Source organism: Phocoena phocoena, chromosome 8 (genome assembly GCF_963924675.1).
Source record: "Phocoena phocoena chromosome 8, mPhoPho1.1, whole genome shotgun sequence".
Classification (NCBI taxonomy): Eukaryota; Metazoa; Chordata; class Mammalia; order Artiodactyla; family Phocoenidae; genus Phocoena; species Phocoena phocoena.
The window spans coordinates 61,183,112-61,204,272 of NC_089226.1; the positions used below are offsets into that span (position 1 = coordinate 61,183,112).

The 21,161-nt window shown below is 41.0% G+C and overlaps 1 pseudogene; it reads left to right on the plus strand.

The window, feature by feature from the left end:
• The first annotated feature begins 16,312 nt into the window (after positions 1-16,312).
• Positions 16,313-18,897, plus strand: LOC136126943 (olfactory receptor 52M1-like; annotated as a pseudogene).
• Positions 18,898-21,161: the final 2,264 nt, after the last annotated feature.

Here is a 21,161-nt window from a genome sequence, read left to right on the forward strand (position 1 = left end):
AAAGCAGCAAGGGAAAAATAACACGCAAGGTAATCCCCATAAGATTAACAGCTGATCTTTCAGCGGAAACTCTACAAGCAAGAAGGGACTGGCAGGACATATTTAAAGTGATGAAGGAGAAAAACCTACAACCAAGATTAGTCTACCCAGCAAGGATCTCATTCAGATTTGATGGAGAAATTAAAACCTTTACAGACAAGCAAAAGCTGAGAGAGAGTTCAGCACCACCAAACCAGCTTTACAACAAATGCTAAAGGATCTTCCCTAGGCAAGAAACACGAGAGAAGGTGAAGACCTACAATAACCAACCCAAAACAATTAAGAAAATGTGAATAGGAACATACATATCAATAATTACCTTAAATGTAAATGGATTAAATGCTCCCACCAAAAGACACAGACTGGCTGAATGGATACTAAAACAAGACCCATATATATGCTGTCTAGAAGAGACCCACTTCAGACCTAGAGACACATACAGACTGAATGTGAGGGGATGGAAAAAGATATTCCATGTAAATGGAAACCAAAAGGAGTCTGGAGTAGCAATTCTCATATCAGACAAAATAGACTTTATAACAAAGACTATTAGAAGAGACAAAAAAGGACACTACATAATGATCAAGGGATCGATCCAAGATGATATAACAATTGTAAATATTTATGCACCCAATATAGCACCTCAATACATAAGGCAAATACTAATAGCCATAAAAGGGGAAATCGACAGTAACACATTCATAGTAAGGGATTTTAACACCCCACTTTCACCAATGGACAGATCATCCAAAATGAAAATAAATAAGGAAACACAAGTTTTAAATGATACATTAAGCAAGATGGACTTAATTGATATTTATAGGACATTCCATCCAAAAACAACAGAATACACATTTTTCTCAACTGCTCATGGAACATTCTCCAGGATAGATCATATATTGGGTCACAAATCAAGCCTTGGTAAATTTAAGAAAATTGTATCAAGTATCTTTTCCGACCACAACACTATGAGGCTAGATATCAATTATAGGAAAAGATCTGTAAAAAATACAAATACATGGAGGCTAAACAATACACTACTTTATAACGAAGTGATCACTGAAGAAATCAAAAAATACCTAGAAACAAATGACAACGGAGACACGACGACCCAAAACCTATGGGATGCATCAAAAGCAGTTCTAAGTGGGAAGGTTATAGCAATACAATCCTACCTTAAGAAACAGGAAACATCTCAAATAAACAACCTAACCTTGCACCTAAAGCAATTAGAGAAAGAAGAACCAAGAAACCCCAAAGTTAGCAGAAGGAAAGAAATCATAAAGATCAGATCAGAAATAAATGAAAAAGAAATGAAGGAAATGATAGCAAAGATCAATAAAACTAAAAGCTTGTTCTTTGAGAAGATAAAAAAATTGATAAACCATTAGCCAGACTCATCAAGAAAAAAAGGGAGAAGACTCAAATCAATAGAATTAGAAATGAAAAAGGAGAAGTAACAACCAACATTTCAGAAATACAAAGGATCATGAGTTACTACAAGCAACTCTATGCCTATAAAATGTACAACTTGGAAGAAATGGACAAATTCTTAGAAATGCACAACCTGCCAAGACTGAATCAGGAATAGAAAATATGAACAGACCAATCACAAGCACTGAAATTGAAACTGTGATTAAAAATCTTCCAACAAACAAAGCCCAGGACCAGATGACTTCACAGGCGAATTCTATCAAACATTTAGAGAAGAGCTAACACCTATCCTTCTCAAAGACTTCCAAAATATAGCAGAGGGAGGAACACTCCCAAACTCATTCTACGAGGCCACCATCACCCTGATACCAAAACCAGACAAGGATGTCACAAAGAAAGAAAACTACAGGCCAATATCACTGATGAACATACATGCAAAAATCCTCAAAAAATACTAGCAAAGAGAATCCAACAGCACATTAAAAGGATCACACACCGTTATCAAGGGTGGTTTATTCCAGGAATGCAAGGATTCTTCAATATACGCGAATCAATCAATGTGATACACCATATTAACAAACTGAACAAGAAAATCCATATGGTCATCTCAATAGATGCAGAGAAAGTTTTCGACAAATTTCAACACCCATTTATGATAAAAACCCTCCAGAAAGTAGGCATAGAGGGAACTTACCTCAACATAATAAAGGCCATATATGACAAAACCACAGCCAACATCATCCTCAATGGTGAAGAGCTGAAAGCATTTCCACTAAGTTCAAGAACAAGACAAGGTTGCCCACTCTCACCTGTCTTATTCAACATGGTTTTGGAAGCTTTAGCCACAGCAATCAGAGAAGAAAAGGAAACCAAATCGGAAAAGGAGAAGTAAAGCTGTCACTGTTTGTAGATGACATGATACTATACATAGAGAATCCTAAAGATGCTACCAGAAAACTACTAGAGCTAATCACTGAATTTGGCAAAGTACCAGGATACAAAATAAATGCACAGAAATCTCTGGCATTCCTATACACAAATGATGAAAAGTCTGAAAGTGAAATCAAGAAAACACTAGCATTTAGCACTGCAACAAAAAGAATAAAATATCTAGGAATAAGCCTACCTATGGAGACAAAAGACCTGTATGCAGAAAATTATAAGACACTGATGAAAGAAATTAAAGACGATACAAATAGATGGAGAGATATACCATATTCTCGGATTGGAAGAATCAACATTGTGAAAATGACTCTACTATCCAAAGCAATCTACAGAGTCAATGCAATCCCTATCAAACTACCAATGGCATTTTTCACAGAACTAGAACAAAGAATTTCACAATTTGTATGGAAATACAAAAGACCCCAAATAGCCAAAGCAATCTTGAGAACGAAAAACGGAGCTGGAGCACTCAGGCTCCCTGACTTCAGACTATACTACAAAGTTACAGTAATCAAGACAGTATGGTACTGGCACAAAAACAGTAATATAGATCAATGGAACAGGATAGAAAGCCCAGAGATAAACTCACAAACATATGGTCAGCTTATCTTTGATAAAGGTGGCAGGAATGTACAGCAGAGAAAGGACAGCCTCTTCAATAAGTAGTGCTGGGAAAACTGGAGAGGTACATGTAAAAGAATGAAATTAGAACACTCCTTAACACCATACACACAAATAAACTCAAAATGGATTAAAGACCTAAATGTAAGGCCAGAAGCTATCAAACTTTTAGAGGAAAACATAGGAAGAACACTCTATGAGATAAATCACAGCAACATCCTTTTTGACCCACCTCCTAGAGAAATGGAAATAAAAACAAACAAATGGGACCTAATGAAACTTCAAAGCTTTTGCACAGCAAAGGAAACCATAAACAGGACCAAAAGACAACCCTCAGAATGGAAGAAAATAGTTTCAAATGAAGCAACTGACATAGGATTAATCTGCAAAATTTACAAGCAGCTCATGCAGCTCAATAAGAGAAAAACAACCCAATTCAAAAATGGGCAGAAGACCTAAATAGACATTTCTCCAAAGAAGATATACAGACTGCCAACAAACACATGAAAGAATGCTCAACATCATTAATCATTAGAGAAATGCAAATCAAAACTACAATGAGATATCATCTCACACCAGTCAGAATGGCCATCATCAAAAAATCTAGAAACAATAAATGCTGGAGAGGGTGTGGAGAAAAGGGAATACTCTTGCACTGCTGGTGGGAATGTGAATTGCTACAGCCACTATGGAGAACAGCATGGAGGTTCCTTAAAAAACTGCAAATTGAACTACCATATGAGCCAGCAGTCCCACTAGTGGGCATATACCTTGAGAAAACCATAATTCAAAAAGAGTCATGTACCAAAATGTTCACTGCAGCTCTATTTACAATAGCCCGGAGATGGAAACAACCTAAGCGTCCATCATCAGATGAATGGATGAAGAAGATGTGGCACATATATACAATGGAATATTACTCAGCCATAAAAAGAAACGATATTGAGCTATTTGTAATGAGGTCGATAGACCTAGAGTCTGTCATGCAGAGTGAAGTGAGAAAGAGAAAGACAAATACCGTACGCTAACACATATATATGGAATTTAAGAAAAAAAATGTCATGAAGAACCTAGGGGTAAGACATGAATAATGACACAGACCTACTAGAGAACGGACTTGAGGATATGGGAAGTGGGAAGGGTAAGCTGGGACAAAGTGAGCGAGTGGCATGGACATATATACACTACCAAATGTAAAACAGATAGCTAGTGGGAAGCAGCTGCATAGCACAGGGAGATCAGCTCAGTGTTTTGTGACCACCTAGAGGGGTGGGTTAGGGAGGGTGGGAGGGAGGGAGATGTAAGAGGGAAGATATATGGGGACATATGTATATGTATAACTGATTCACTTTGTTATAAAGCAGAAACTGACACACCATTTTAAAACAAGTATACTCTAATAAAGATGTTTTAAAAAAGAAGAAAAATAAAAACTTACCTGAAAGCCACTTGGGAGTTTGGGTCCACTGAGCATTAGCTACCTATTGTATTGCTATATATTTCCTTTTAGTAAAAAGGAAAAAGCTTCAGGAGATGATAGCAGAGGAACCTAAGCATAGCAGCACAAGGCAACAAGGGGATGAGAACATAAGACAAGAGGAGTACTTGGTGATGCTGGGATAGGGATTTCATTCAATGGCTAAGAACAGAAGGTATTTTCAAATTAGGATAATACAGCCTAACACTTGCCAGGTTATTCTGACACACAAATTAACTGACATTTCCAAGTGGTATCTAGCCAAATACGAATCTCTATGAGGATGTATATCACAAGGGGATTCCCATCTAATTGTATATCCATGGTTGTTTTAGGTTCTAACAAAATCCTCCCATGTGTGGAAAACACAGAACAGAGTAGACTGTCAATACCCTACATAAGTGTCGATATGGGGAGGCTAGGGATGGGATGGGTTCCGGCTCAGAGAAAATTTATGGGTGGGATGAAGGAGGTACAGGGAATTCATTATAAATACAGGGAGCCGGATACAGGGCTAAAGAATGTGGGAAAGCTCACAAAAGAGGTGAAACTCAGGGGTGGGTATCAAGAAGAGATGGAGATAAAGAATTCAGGTATAGGAATAACTTGGTCCAGGACACATGTCTAGTGTCAGTACTAGCAGTTAGAAGCAGACAGATGTGGGCTCATGTCTATGCTCTTAACCACTGTGGTGTACCACTTCCCTCAAACAAAGGATGAGTTCAGGTTTGATTCAATACCCTAGCTCTAACACTTGTAAGCCATGAATTTGAAAAAATGCTTTACCTATACTGAGCATCAGTATTCCTATTTTGAATGAGAATTAATCTTCTAGCTTCAGAGAAGATGAATTTTCATTTCACTCAAGTATTTTTTCCCTCATAATCATTTCATTCCCTGGTCTAACAAGCTCAGGGTTCTGTTCATACACCAGAGTTCTGCATGAACACTGGCTTATTTCAGAGCAAGAGTAACAACTCACCAGTAAGGTTATAAACCAGAAATGCAGTATTCAATTTATAAACAGAAATATTTGGGGTTGCTGGTATCATGTTTTCCTGAGGCAGCACATTCTCTTTAGCTTTGACTGACCTACATCGGAAGCTAGGTTTGTCTTATCTAATTAACCCTGAATTGGCACAAAGGAAGGATTAAGATATTTATTGACACCAAGCTTGATGCTTTCCTCTGTTCTGTAGAGCTCAGTCATCCATTGGTATCTCATGCTTGTGCCAGGATGCCCTCTCTTGGACAGTGTTAGAATGAGCACAGATAATGTTTGCTTCTGATTCACTGCTGCTTCCAAGGCTGAATACATATCTGATTTAATATATATTTAAGGTGAAGAAAGTTAATTTCTAATGCTCTTCTGCACATCTCATACCTCTGCATCAATTGCGAGGTTGTTTTGAGTTGGTCCATAAAATCAAGTTAAAGAGAGAAGCCTTATTTTAGCCTTCAATTTAAATGCACTGATTTATTGAATACTTATTTCTAAATAACATGCAAGAGGGGGAGAGGGGGAAGATGGCGGAAGAGTAAGACACGAAGATCACCTTCCTCCCCACAAATACATCAGAAATACATCTACACGTGGAACAACTCCTACTGAACACCTACTGAACGCTGGCAGAAGACTTCAGACCTTCCAAAAGGCAAGAAACTTCCCACGTGCCTGGGTAGGGCAAAAGAAAAACGAATAAACAGAGACAAAAGGATAGGGACAGGACCTGCACTAGTGGGAGGGAGCTGTGAAGGAGGAAAGGTTTCCACACACTAGGAAGCCCCTTCCTGGGCGGAGACTGCAGGTGGCAGAGCGGGGAAAGCTTTGGAGAGCACAGTAACAGGGGTGCGGAGGGCAAAGCAGAGAGATTCCCACACAGAGGATCAGTGCCGACCGGCACTCACCAGCCAGAGAGGCTTGTCTGCTAACCCATGTGGTGGGCATGGCTGAGAGCTGTGGCTTGGGCTTCCAGTGGAGCGCAGAGAGAGGACTGGGGTTGGCGGCGTGAATACAGCCTGCAGGGGTTTAGTGCACCACAGCTAACCGGGAGGGAGTCCAGGGAAGAGGCAAGAGACTTTTTCTTCCCTCTTTGTTTCCTGGTGCCCATGGAGAGGGGATTAAGAGCACTGCTTAAAGGAGCTCCAGAGATGGGCGTTAGACGCTAAGGCTGCTGCTAGAGTCACCAAGAAGCCTGGGTTCGAGCACAGATCACCCTCCACACTTCCCCTCCCGGGAGCCTGTGTAGCCCGCCATTGCCAGGGTCCCAGGATCCAGGGACAACTTCCCCAGGAGAACGCACGGCACGCCTCAGGCTGGTGCAACCTAACACCGGCCTCTGCCACCGCAGGCTCTTCCCGCATCCGTACCCCTCCCTTCCCACGGCCTGAGTGAGCCAGAGCCCCTGAAGCAGCTGCTCCTTTAACGCCGTCTTGTCTGAGCGAAGAACAGACGTCCTCCGGCAACCTACACGCAGAGGTGGGGCCAAATCCAAAACTGAGCCCCGGGAGCTGAGCGAACTAAGAAGAGAAAGGGAAATCTCTCCCAGGAACCTCAGGAGCAGTGCATTAAATCTCCACCGTCAACTTGACGTACCCTGCATCTGTGGAATACATGAGTAGACAACGAATCATCCCAAATAGAGGAGGTGGACTTTGAGAGCAAGATTTATTAGTTTTTCACCTTTTCTTCTTTTTCTCAGTGTGTGTGTATGCTCCTGGGTGAGATTTTGTCTGTATAGCTTTGCTTTCACCATTTGTCCTAGGGTTCTATCCATCCGTTTTTTTTTGTCTTTAAAAATATATTTTTGTTAATTATTATTTTTATGTTAGTAACTTTCTTTTCTTTTCTTTCTTACTTTCTACTTTTTCTCCCTTTTATTCTGAGCCGTGCGGATGAAAGGCGCTTGGTGCTGCAGCCAGGAGTCACTGTTGTGCCTCTGAGGTGGGAGAGCCAACTTCAGGACACTGGTCCACAAGAGACCTCCCAGCTCCACGTAATATCAAACAGCGAAAATCTCCCAGAGATCTCCATCTCAACACCAACACCCAGCTTCACTCAACAACCAGCAAGCTACAGTGCTGGACATCCTATGCCAAACAACTAGCAAGATAGGAACACAATCCCACCCATTAGCAGAGAGGCTGCCGAAAATCATAATAAGTCCAGAGACAGCCCAAAACACACCACCAGACGTGGACCTGCCCACCAGAAAGACAAGATCCAGCCTCAACCACCAGAACACAGGCACTAGTCCCCTCCACCAGGAAGCCAACGCAAGCGACTAAACCAACTGTAGCCACTGGGGACAGACACCAAAAACAACGGGAACTACAAACCGGCAGCCTGCAAAATGGAGACCCCAAACACAGTAAGATAAGCAAAATGAGAAGACAGAAAATCACACAGCAGATGAAGGGGCAAGATAAAAACCCACCAGACCTAACAAATGAAGAGGAAATAGGCAGTCTACCTGAAAAAGAATTCAGAATAATGATAGTAAAGATGATCCAAAATCTTGGAAATAGAATAGAGAAAATGCAAGAAACATATAACAAGGACCTATAAGAACTGAAGATGAAACAAGCAACGATGAACAACACAATAAATGAAATTAAAAATACTCTAGAAGGGATCAATAGCAGAATAACGGAGGCAGAAGAATGGATAAGTGACCTGGAAGATAAAATAGTGGAAATAACTACTGCAGAGCAGAATAAAGAAAAAAGAATGAAAAAAAACTGAGGACAGTTTCAGAGACCTCTGGGACAACATTAAATGCACCAACATTCGAATTATAGGGGTTCCAGAAGAAGAGGAGAAAAAGAAAGGGACTGAGAAAATATTTGTAGAGATTATAGTTGAAAACTTCCGTAATATGGGAAAGAAAATAGTTAATCAAGTCCAGGAAGCACAGAGAGTCTCCTACAGGATAAATCCAAGGAGAAACACTCCAAGACACATATTAATCAAACTGTCAAAAATTAAATACAAAGAAAACATATTAAAAGCAGCAAGGGAAAAACTACAAATAACACGCAAGGGAATCCCCATAAGGTTAAGAGCTGACCTTTCAGTAGAAACTCTGCAAGCCAGAAGGCACTGGCAGGACATATATTTAAAGTGATGACGGAGAGAAACCTACAACCAAGATTAGTCTACCCAGCAAGGATCTCATTCAGATTTGATGGAGAAATTAAAACCTTTACAGACAAGCAAAAGCTGAGAGAGTTCAGCACCACCAAACCAGCTTTACAACAAATGCTAAAGGATCTTCTCTAGGCAAGAAACACAAGAGAAGGTGAAGACCTACAATAACCAACCCAAAACAATTAAGAAAATGGGAATAGGAACATACATATCAATAATTACCTTAAATGTAAATGGATTAAATGCTCCCACCAAAAGACACAGACTGGCTGAATGGATACTAAAACAAGACCCACATATATGCTGTCTACAAGAGACCCACTTCACACCTAGAGACACATACAGACTGAATGTGAGGGGATGGAAAAAGATATTCCATGTAAATGGAAACCAAAAGAAAGCTGGAGTAGCAATTCTCATATTAGACAAAGTAGACTTTATAATAAACACTATTGAAGAGACAAAGAAGGACATTACATAATGATCAAGGGATTGATCCAAGAAGATATAACAACTGTAAATATTTATGCACCCAACATAGCACCTCAATACATAAGGCAAATACTAACAGCCATAAAAGGGGAAATCGACAGTAACACATTCATAGTAGGGGACTTTAACGCCCCACTTTCACCAATGGACAGATCATCCAAAATGAAAATAAATAAGGAAACACAAGTTTTAAATGATACATTAAACAAGATGGACTTAATTGATATTTATAGGACATTCCATTCAAAAACAACAGAATAAACATTTTTCTCAACTGCTCATGGAACATTCTCCAGGATAGATCATATCTTGGGTCACATATCAAGCCTTGGTAAATTTAAGAAAATTGAAATTGTATCAAGTATCTTTTCCGACCACAATGTTATGAGTCTAGATATCAATTATAGGAAAAGATCTGTAAAAAATACAAATACATGGAGGCTAAACAATACACTACTTTATAACGAAGTGATCACTGAAGAAATCAAAAAATACCTAGAAACAAATGACAATGGAGACACGACGACCCAAAACCTATGGGATGCATCAAAAGCAGTTCTAAGTGGGAAGGTTATAGCAATACCTTCCTACCTTAAGAAACAGGAAACATCTCAAATAAACAACCTAACCTTGCACCTAAAGCAATTAGAGAAAGAAGAACCAAGAAACCCCAAAGTTAGCAGAAGGAAAGAAATCATAAAGATCAGATCAGAAATAAATGAAAAAGAAATGAAAGAAATGATAGCAAAGATCAATAAAACTAAAAGCTTGTTCTTTGAGAAGATAAACAAAATTGATAAACCATTAGCCAGACTCATCAAGAAAAAAAGGGAGAAGACTCAAATCAATAGAATTAGAAATGAAAAAGGAGAAGTAACAACCAACATTTCAGAAATACAAAGGATCATGAGTTACTACAAGCAACTCTATGCCTATAAAATGTACAACTTGGAAGAAATGGACAAATTCTTAGAAATGCACAACCTGCCAAGACTGAATCAGGAATAGAAAATATGAACAGACCAATCACAAGCACTGAAATTGAAACTGTGATTAAAAATCTTCCAACAAACTAAAGCCCAGGACCAGATGACTTCACAGGCGAATTCTATCAAACATTTAGAGAAGAGCTAACACCTACCCTTCTCAAACTCTTCCAAAATATAGCACAGGGAGGAACACTCCCAAACTCATTCTACGAGGCAACCATCACCCTGATACCAAAACCAGACAAGGGTGTCACAAAGAAAGAAAACTACAGGCCAATATCACTGATGAACATACATGCAAAAATCCTCAACAAAATACTAGCAAAGAGAATCCAACAGCATATTGAAAGGATCATACACCGTTATCAAGGGTGGTTTATTCCAGGAATGCAAGGATTCTTCAGTATACGCAAATCAATCAATGTGATACACCATATTAACAAATTGAAGGAGAAAAACCATATGGTAATCTCAATAGATGCAGAGAAAGTTTGACAAAATTCAACACCCATTTATGATAAAAACCCTCCAGAAAGCAGGCATAGAGGGAACTTACCTCAACATAAAAAGGCCATATATGACAAAACCACAGCCAACATCATCCTCAATGGTGAAAAGCTGAAAGCATTTCCACTAAGTTTAAGAACAAGACAAGGTTGCCCACTGTCACCCCTCTAATTCAACATAGTTTTGGAAGTTTTAGCCACTGCAATCAGAAAAGAAAAGGAAACCAAATCGGAAAAGGAGAAGTAAAGCTGTCACTGTTTGCAGATGACATGACACTATACATAGAGAATGCTAAACATGCTACCAGAAAACTACTGGAGCTAATCACGGAATTTGGCAAAGTAGCAGGATATAAAATTAATGCACAGAAATCTCTGGCATTCCTATACACAAATGATGAAAAATCTGAGAGTGAAATCAAGAAAACACTAGCATTTAGCACTGCAACAAAAAGAATAAAATATCTAGGAATAAACCTACCTATGGAGATAAAAGACCTGTACGCAGAAAATTATAAGACACTGATGAAAGAAATTAAAGATGATACAAATAGATGGAGAGATATACCATATTCTTGGATTGGAAGAATCAACATTGTGAAAATGACTCTAATACCCAAAGCAATCTACAGAGTCAATGCAATCCCTATCAAACTACCAATGGCATTTTTCACAGAACTAGAACAAAAAATTTCACAATTTGTATGGAAACACAAAAGACCCCGAATAGGCAAAGCAATCTTGAGAACGAAAAACGGAGCTGGAGCAATCAGGCTCCCTGACTTCAGACTATACTACAAAGTTACAGTAATCACGACAGTATGGTACTGGCACAAAAACAGAGATATAGATCAATGGAACAGGATTGAAAGCCCAGAGATAAACCTGTGCACACACGGTCACCTTATCTTTGATAAACGAGGCAGGAATGTACAGTGGAGAAAGGACAGACTCTTCAATAAGTGGTGCTGGGAAAACTGGACAGGTACATATAAGAGAATGAAATTAGAACACTCCCTGACACCATACACAAAAACAAACTCAAAATGGATTAGAGACCTAAATGTGAGGCCAGAAACTATCAAACTCTTAGAAGAAAACATAGGCAGAACACTCTATGAGATAAATCACAGCAACATCCTTTTTGACCCACCTCCTAGAGAAATGGAAATAAAAACAAAAATAAACAAATGGGACCTGATGAAACGTCAAAGCTTCTGCACAGCAAAGGAAACCAGAAACAAGACCAAGAGACAACCCTCAGAATGGGAGAAAATAGTTGCAAGTGAAGCAACTGACAAAGGATTAATCTGCAAAATTTACAAGCAGCCCATACAGCTCAATAGCAAAAAACCAAACAACCCAATCCAAAAATGGGCAGAAGACCTAAATAGACACTTCTCCAAAGAAGATACACAGACTGCCAACAAACACATGAAAGAATGCTCAACATCATTAATCATTAGAGAAATGCAAATCAAAACTACAATGAGATATCATCTCACACCAGTCAGAATGGCCATCATCAAAATATCTAGAAACAATAAATGCTGGAGAGGGTGCGGAGACAAGGGAACACACTGGCACTGCTGGTGGGAATGTGAATTGGTACAGCTACTATGGAGAACAGTATGGAGGTTCCTTAAAAAACTACAAATAGAACTACCATATGAGCCAGCAGTCCCACTAGTGGGCATATACCCTGAGAAAACCATAACTCAAAAAGAGTCATGTACCAAAATGTTCATTGCAGCTCTATTTACAATAGCCCGGAGATGGAAAAAACCTAAGTGTCCATCATCGGATGAATGGCTAAAGAAGATGTGGCACATATATACAATGGAATACTACTCAGCCATAAAAAGAAACAAAATTGAGCTATTTGTAATGAGGTGGGTAGACCTAGAGTCTGCCATACAGAGTGAAGTATGTCAGAAAGAGAAAGACAAATACCGTATGCTAACATATATATGGAATTTAAGAAAAAATATCATGGAGAACCTAGGATTAAGACAGGAATAAAGACACAGACCTACTAGAGAACCGACTTGAGGATATGTGGAGGGGGAAGGGTAAGCTGTGACAAAGTGAGAGAGAGGCATGGACATATATACACTACCAAACTTAAGGTAGATAGCTAGCGGGAAGCAGCCACATAGCACAGGGAGATCAGCTGGGTGATTTTTGCCTGCCGGGAGGGGTGCCATAGGGAGGGTGGGAGGGAAGGAGACGCAAGAGGGAAGAGATATGGGAACATATGTATAGGTATAACTGATTCACTTTGTTATAAAGCAGAAACTAACACAGCATTGTAAAGCAATTATTCTCCAATAAAGATGTAAAAATAAATAGTAAATATCAAATAAATAAATAACATGGAAGTGATCCAGTACAGGGAAACATAGCTCATATATTAAAATCTAAAAGGCAGAGGTCATCATTTGGACAAGGTGATTACTGACCCAAATTTCGAAAGCTAGATATGAATCTGTATGGAATGAAATTCCTCCTTTCACTGGGCTGAGGGTATAACATGTTCACAGGCATTGGAGCAAGAAATTACCCTGTATATTTCAGCAACCACAAGCAGTTTTACATAGAATATATCATTTAAGATTGGGGAGCAGGTAGCAAGCTTTTAGAAGTTCCTAGCTTCTCCAGAGGTGCGAGAGAAGTAGAATCCTCTGGAAAGGGCGTAGAAGTAAAAATTAGGTTATTTCTGTATTGATTCTAGTTCATTAACCCCTGCCCTGACATTGGCTCCTGGTCTGAGGGAACGATTAAAGATGTCTGTCTCAGTCTTAACCCCTCCCAGAAGCAAAAACAGCAGTGATGGTAATAACAATGCTGTTTCAGCACCTGGTATGTTTCCTTACTAGTCCGTTTTTAAACAGTATCTCAATTATGAGAGCTACCCAGAGATAGGTATTATTCCTATTTTACGCTTGAAAAATTGAGTATGAAACAACTTGTTCAAGTTTACATAGTGAGTATGTAACCAAGCTGGCTTGCAAACTCAAGCCTTTTCAGCTTCAAAGGCCATGTCTTGTCACATGTCCTAAAGTGTGTTGCCCCACAACCCATGAGAAGCCCATTAGGACACACCAGGGGATAAGCCAAACAGAAAAGTTTTCCTCCTTTCTAAGAAATGGGATTTTAGGTTGGGAAGTTTAGGTTCAGAAAGATTTAAAGGAGATGCACGGCTCTACTCAAGTCTCTGGGGTCCTTCTCTTACAATGTAAAGCAGAATGAGGGGAAAACCTGCACTATCTCATTTGTAGGTAATAGCCACTTGTCTTTTTTTTTTTTTTTTTTTTTTGCGTGACGCAGGCCTCTCACTGTTGTGGCCTCTCCCGTTGCGGAGCACAGGCTCCGAACGCGCTGGCCCAGCAGCCATGGCTCACCGGCCCAGCTGCTCCACGGCATGTGGGATCTTCCCGGACCGGGGCACGAACCCGTGTCCCCTGCATCGGCAGGCAGATTCTCAACCACTGCGCCACCAGGCAAGCCCCCACTTGTCTGTCTTGAAGTTAATTCAGGACTCTACCACCATCTCCAAGTGCTGTAAGGATATCAAACTTCCTTAGAGACTGACAGCCAGGCTGAGCTCTAATCCCAAGAAGATTCCTCATCCCTCCTCTAGGAAAGCCTTTCTGATTTCTACTTGGTGTCCTTAGACTAGCTGTAGACTACAGGGAGGTTGGAGAACAAGGAAGAGCAGGACTTGGACCCAAGGGATCATGATTCAAATAAGAAGTCTCCCCTACATAGATCCAGACCTCTATGGACCAACCCTGACATGCTGCAGGTAACTGTTCAGTTTTAGAATCTGTATCCATTCTGTGGGACAAAGCCTGCTATTTTCCTTCTCCACGGAGATGGTGGGAAGGTTAAAAATGAAAGTCCCTTTACCCCTGAACAGAATGCTTATAAGTGACAGGCCTCAGAGGCATTTGCAGAGCCCCAGGTTCTTGTTGACACTACCCATCCCAGGTAAGAGCATCTTACAAGGAGAATCTAGAAAAGGAGTAAAAGTCATCAGTAAGCATTCCCAACTCGTAAGGAAGAACAGACTTGGAACTCCTGGGCATCCAACTTTAGATCATGATCCTGTATAAGTCTCCAAGACCCAAAAGGAAGGAATTCTCTTGGAAGGTGACTTAGAAAGGGTGGAGTCCACATAGAGTCACACACAAGGAGGCTGAAGAGGACTCTAGTTCACTAGCCAATACAGGATCCTCCAAAATACCTCCAGGTGCTTTAAAAAGACATGATATTTTATTTTTATTTAACATAGCCAGGCACCGTGCTAGCATAAGTGTTACAACAGAGAATGAGATAAACATGGTCCCTACTCTCATGAAACTTATATTCTGTTCAGGGAAACAGGCAGGTAAGCAGGCAATCCATATTACTATGTGTGTGCAGTACAAAGACAGGCCTGTTTAGGGTGATACCTAAGCTGTGGAATTATGCATCTGTAAAGATCATCTAGGTGAGCAAGGTGAGAAGACTCTATTCAAACACCAGGAAAGAACATCGGTAGTTAACAGGGACAAAATAACTTGACAGAGTTGGGAAATGGCAAAATTCAGCCCCATAGGAAAGTAGTGAGCAGGGTGAGAATGGTAATAATAGTGGTTGGTCTTGGTAAATGTACTTGGATACAGCTCAGGTGGGAGCTGTCCTGTAGCCTCCTTCGGTTGTGTTTAAGGTGTGAGGGCTCGGCTTCTGACTAGGGAGGCAGAAGTTAAGGTGTGTTAGGATCTTAGAAAGAATAATGGTCACCAAATCTAGTCCCAAAGCTCAGCCACCTCGACCCAACAGTTGAAATGCATCCCCCCAGTCGTGGGTACACGTTTCAGTTTAATATGTTCCTGGAGATGGACAGGAAGAGGAAGAGGAAGAGATGAGATGGAGACGGAATGTCCATCATGAAAACAGCTCTGTGTGTTGTTAGGTATGAGGAAGCAAAGAGGGATAAAAATCAAATCTACCTAACTCCAGGGCTTGAGGCCAGTTCATAGGAAGGGGCACGTTAGACATGGATCTAATAAGGTCTGGAACGTAGGAGAGGTCTGCCTACTTTCAAGAGAAATCACTTCTTATGCCAATAATTCACTAGGTATAGATTTAGCCTCTTATGTAATTTGGTCTGTGAGATCCTCCTATAACATGACTGCTCTGCCCAAATGTAGAGGGGAACCACTGCCCCAGGGTGTGGCTCAGTAGTGATGAGACTCAACATCAGAAGGGAAGATAGTGTGCAAGATGTTTCAGTGTCTATCATAGGAGGAAGGTAACCACTGTAAGTGGGACAAGCATCAGAAGACAAATTCATTTGCCAAGTTCCGCTGATTTTTCTATTCAAAAATTTTCCCTTTTCTGGAGTAAGACATTTCTTTGCATGATTACAATTTTGCTTAGTGGGGTAAAGTAGACAAGACCCCTTTAAATGTAAATGTAGACAGCGTGGTCAAGATCATTTAGCACTTGACCACAATGAAGTTATAGCTCTTTTGTCTTTGGAACTAGTTCTGTGAAGTTGTCCACTTTCAGATGTGTCCTTCTGAGGAAGCAGGCAAGTTTTCAAGCGATGATACTGGTGAAGACTGTACACTATTGGGATCTGTTCTGATATATCCAAAGAAGAAGTGGCATGGTCAAGGGGGCAACTGAAGAGATCATCTACAGAGGCCTGGGAAGGGTTAAGAAAACTGACAAGGGATGGTGGAGGCCCAGGACTAACCCCAGGGAGCAGCATCACCTAACTCAGGCCTACCAGGTAAGGCAAGATGCAGTTGCCAGAACACAAGAGCGGGGGGGGGGGGGGTGTCACTTTTCAGGAGCTGTGGTCTTTGGTAGAAAATCACAGCACTGCCAAGTGCACCTGGCAGAAAGGGACTGGGGAATAAATTCTTGATGGCTAGTCTCACCCTCTTATCTCCTGCGTCATATGAGATGAGCCCACCTAGAAACTGGAGGAAAAAGAAAAGCAGTACTCCATAAATGTCAGCTTCTGGGGACAGACAACAGAGATCGGGAGGAATAGATGGAGAACAGATGGAGAATAAGCAACACAAAGGGTAAGAAACAAAGACAGGGTCCCCCCAGCCTAAAGCCTTGCCTCACCCCACCTCCTCACCTCAATCACAGGCCGATTCCTGTGCACTCTTTCTTTCCCAGCCCCAGTAACTCAGCCTTTTCATCTTCCCTTTTTCCTGCTTCTGCCAACACTTTCTCTATTCTCATTCATAGTCATCTAATGAGAATCTTGAGATGGAGGAAAATCCCAGCTCAAGCGGAGGGATTCTGTGGGATAAAGTCACTACAAACAGCTTACATGAGTTGCCTGGCACCTCGTGGCATCCTTCTGGCACCATGACTACCTGGAGAGAGACATTCCAACGTTTCTTGAAGTTTACTGAATGTATCTTTGGTTTTACACATTAGTCTCAACTGTCTAAAGAGGTAAAGCTTAGGATTACTGTTCCTCAGACACTGCCTTCTCATTCAATCCTCATGACTTCTCTAGGACACAGTACTTAATTTTGTTGTAGAATGAGGTCAGTTGTATTTAAGTAATGGGATAAATTAATTTGCCTCATGCTCCTACTGCCAAGATATGAAATCAGATCTGAAAAATTCTAAAGGCCAGATACTGGCTACTTTGCCATATGCAAACCAACTAGGCTCAAGATGTAGAAGACAAAGTTTCTTACATACTTATTCCCCTGACATTCTTCTATTGTATATAGGAACACATTCTGGCATGATCCTTTAGATCCTAAAAAAAATAAAACTATTTCCATGTTGTCTTTCTCAATATACATCTCCCCATTAGCCAATTGCTCTGAACTCTGAGTAAGGCCGATTCTTTGGCCAAATGGTCATCTAGGCTTCATGCTATTCTACAATTAATGTTATATTTTTTCCCTCCTGGGGAGAACCCTCTCTGCTTCTAGAATCTTATCCTCAACTCAGCCTCCAAGAAAGCAGTAAGCCCTTGCATGGATCTACCTTTGGACAGACACAAACTGAGCTCCCATCATCAGCTCTCACCTGTCAGAAATCATTTTTGTTCCACCCCCTGGAGAGTCTTCTTCACCAGCTTGCATCTGCCTTGTGATCTTGGTCTGCAGATTAAATATTTCAGCTCATCCAATAGCTAATGCTGGCCCCAAGATTAAGCTTTGACTTAACATAGAGTCTACATAGTCCCAGGGGTCTATCTAGAGTCCCAGACTGTATCTTTCAGTATCAATGCATCTCTAATCAAGGAGCCCTCACACCAAATCCTGCTTATATGATTCTGAGAAATACCTAATAGCCAACCTACAAGAGTTAAATGACTTAATAGTTACTTGTCCACCTTAGGTCACTTTCATTGATGCAAAAACATTACTTTGAGAGTCTATTGCAAAAAAAGATATTCATACATTTCATTCAAATATGTATTCTGGCTTGTGCTTGAAAAATCTATAGATATCTTCACATAGTAATAACTTGTGACATTATTCTGTAACTTTGAGGAATGTTTATAGAATCTTATCTAGTCAACAACCTGTTCCTTATTATAGGACCTAAGAATATTCTTGTCTTTTATTTCCAGAAAAAAGTTCTACTGCATTTTGAAGCATAAGTGAGAAGGTGCATTTATAACTAGTCACGCTCACTTTTCATAATGTCTGCTCGGGACCCAGCTCCTTCCAGCTCACTGGCATTCCAGGATTGGAGTCCCTGCACATCTGGCTCTCCATCCCCTTTGGCTCCATATACCTGGTGGCCATGGAAGGGAATGTCACCACTCAGGCTGTGGTAATGGTGGAGCACTGCCTGCACCAGCGCATGTACTTCTTCCTGTGCCTAGAGGCTATCATTGACCTGGTTCTGTCCACTTACACTATCCCCAGACTGCTGGGAATCTTTTGATTTGGTGCTGTTGACATTGGCTTGGATGGCTCCTTGGCTCAAATGTTCCTCATCCACTGCTTTGCCACGGTTGAGTAAGGCATCTTCCTTGCCATGGCTTTTGACCACTACATAGCCATCTGTGACCCACTCTATCATACCACAGTGCTCATTTATACTATGGTGGGATGTTAGGGGCTAGCTGGCCTCTTCTGGGGTGTATTCCACATTGGACCCCTGCCTCTGATGATCCACCTGCAGCTACCCCTTTACAAAGCCTGTGTCATCTCCCACTCCTACTGTGAGCACATGGCTGTGGTCCCCTTGCCATAGCAGAGGCCAGATGGAAGCACTTAACAAGCCAGAGGGTTGAAATTACTCTAAAAACTGGTGAAAATCAAAGGGGCTTGGCCCACAGGGAGTGTTGTTAAAGATAGTTAATAGGATAATGTGTCCCAAGGGCCAAAATAGATGGGCATCCAGCAAGGCTCTGCTTACCATTCATAGAACAAGGCAAGAATGGAGGATGAGGAGGCTGAGGATGGTCACTCCAATAAAGTCAGTCTCTTGCTCAGTTCCCAGACCTGTGCCAGTGTTAAGATCTAGGACTGTAACTAAAGAGGTACCTGGATACCTAAGTGGAAGAACTGTGAAAGAAACATGCTTATTATATACCATGATGATTTCCTGAGACCTTCCTAAAGGATAACTTTGGCCATTTACTCAGGCAATTTTATACTAAAGAGAGGGGAATACCAAGGCATTGAAGGTTAAAGTTTGAGTTGACCCTGACACCCAGAAATCAAAAGCATAATCGTAGTCTCTCTATTAGACTTGGGGTTCTACTCTGGGTAGCAGAGTCTAGTTAGTAATTGAAGTTTTGGAGAAATTCAGTTCTCAGTCACTTAATGAATAATTAGAATGACTGTACTTTGTAGGTTGAGTAACTTCCATGTGGTGTTGCTGGCCTGTGAGGTAAGAGCCAACGAGTTGGGAAGGCCAAATAACCTCTAACACTTCTCTCCACCAAGAGTCAAAAGTGCTTCAGAGGTACATGGAGAATCTGGCAAATGTATTGTTTTCCATCTTAGTGATAAAATACCAAAAACAATTTCCATTAACGGGGGTGGACAATAGTTCTCATATACAGTTTGCCTCAAGGGCATGTTAACTCTTTTCCTGTGTCATAATATAATTTGACTGGGCATAGGACTGGGCATCCTATGGACCTCCACCATCATCCATCGATGGCATGTTGATCTGGCCAAATGAGCTAGAGGTGTTTAGTACAATAGAGGCCTTAATAAGACACACATGCTCCAAAGGGTAGGAGACAAATCTTAACACTCAAAACCTAGAACTTCAGTGAATTTTAGGGGGCCAATGGTTAAAAATCATCATCAGTAAAAGATCTTCATCTTACATATTTTACCAGATAGAAAGCATAATGCCTGCCACCTTGGATTCTGAAGAGAATGTATCCCTCACTTAGGAATCTTGCTTTACTCCATATACCCAAAGACATGGAAGTATAGCTTGGAGTGGGCCCAAAGCAAGAAGGCTGTTTTAAGTCCAGACTACGGTACAAGTATCACTGCCACTTAACATTATGAACGAGCAACAGTAGCAGCAAAGGAGACTACGTGTGGACCCAGCCATGTAGGTGCCCCATGATCAAGGTTGACTGCTGCCTCTGAATGCCTGTCATCAATAGACATCAATGCTGAAACCCAGATATAATAGGGTTATTCCTCAAGGAGGCCACTTGCTGGCAAGTCAACTCCTCTGGGCCTCTTGAATCCTAGGAAGTACAGTGGTTTGCACTACCAATGACGCATACTATTCTGGGCATGTATTTGCCTTTCTTTCCCGCAGAGCCTTGACCAAAACTTCTCTTAGAGGGCTTCCTGAATGCCTGATTATAGGCAGGACATCCCATCTGACATAGTACTGAAAGAACAGACACTCTTCAGAGAAGGATATGCAGGACAGGGCTCATAACCATGGGATCCACTGGTAGCATTACCAGTTTCACCAACCAGAAGGAGTTGGACGCACAGAATGCCAGAGCAGTCTTCTAAAAACAGCTAAAAAACAGTTCAAAAGGCAGCACTTCACAGAATTGGAGTCCTATCCTTTAGGATGCAATCTATCAACTGAAGTAACAGCTGTATCTGAGCAAAATTTCAGAAACTGGGGCTGTAGAGCTCATCCTTCCTTCCTTTCCATTTTGCCCTTAGCAAGACAGGCCCACAGTAACTATGGTGGAGCTGCTCCTAAAATCTGAAAGAGATCTGTGCAAGGCAAGCAGGGATGTGGAGACGGTAAAAAATAGGCTTTTCAGATTGGACTGCAAGAAGCATATTTGACTGATAGTCTCAGTCATTGTGCTCTCAAGTTCATGGCATTGCTAAGCCCTAGTGGCTTCCAACCAATAGATGAGCACAGCGCTAATAAGGCAAACCTACTGGAGTGTGATTCCGGATTTCTCATGAGTTCCCTTGGCTCAAGACTTACACGCAGCCTTGCCAAAGTGTTCTTAGAAATACACAAAAGCCTAAGACCTTCCTCTTCTTTCCTCCCTCCCTCTCGGATCA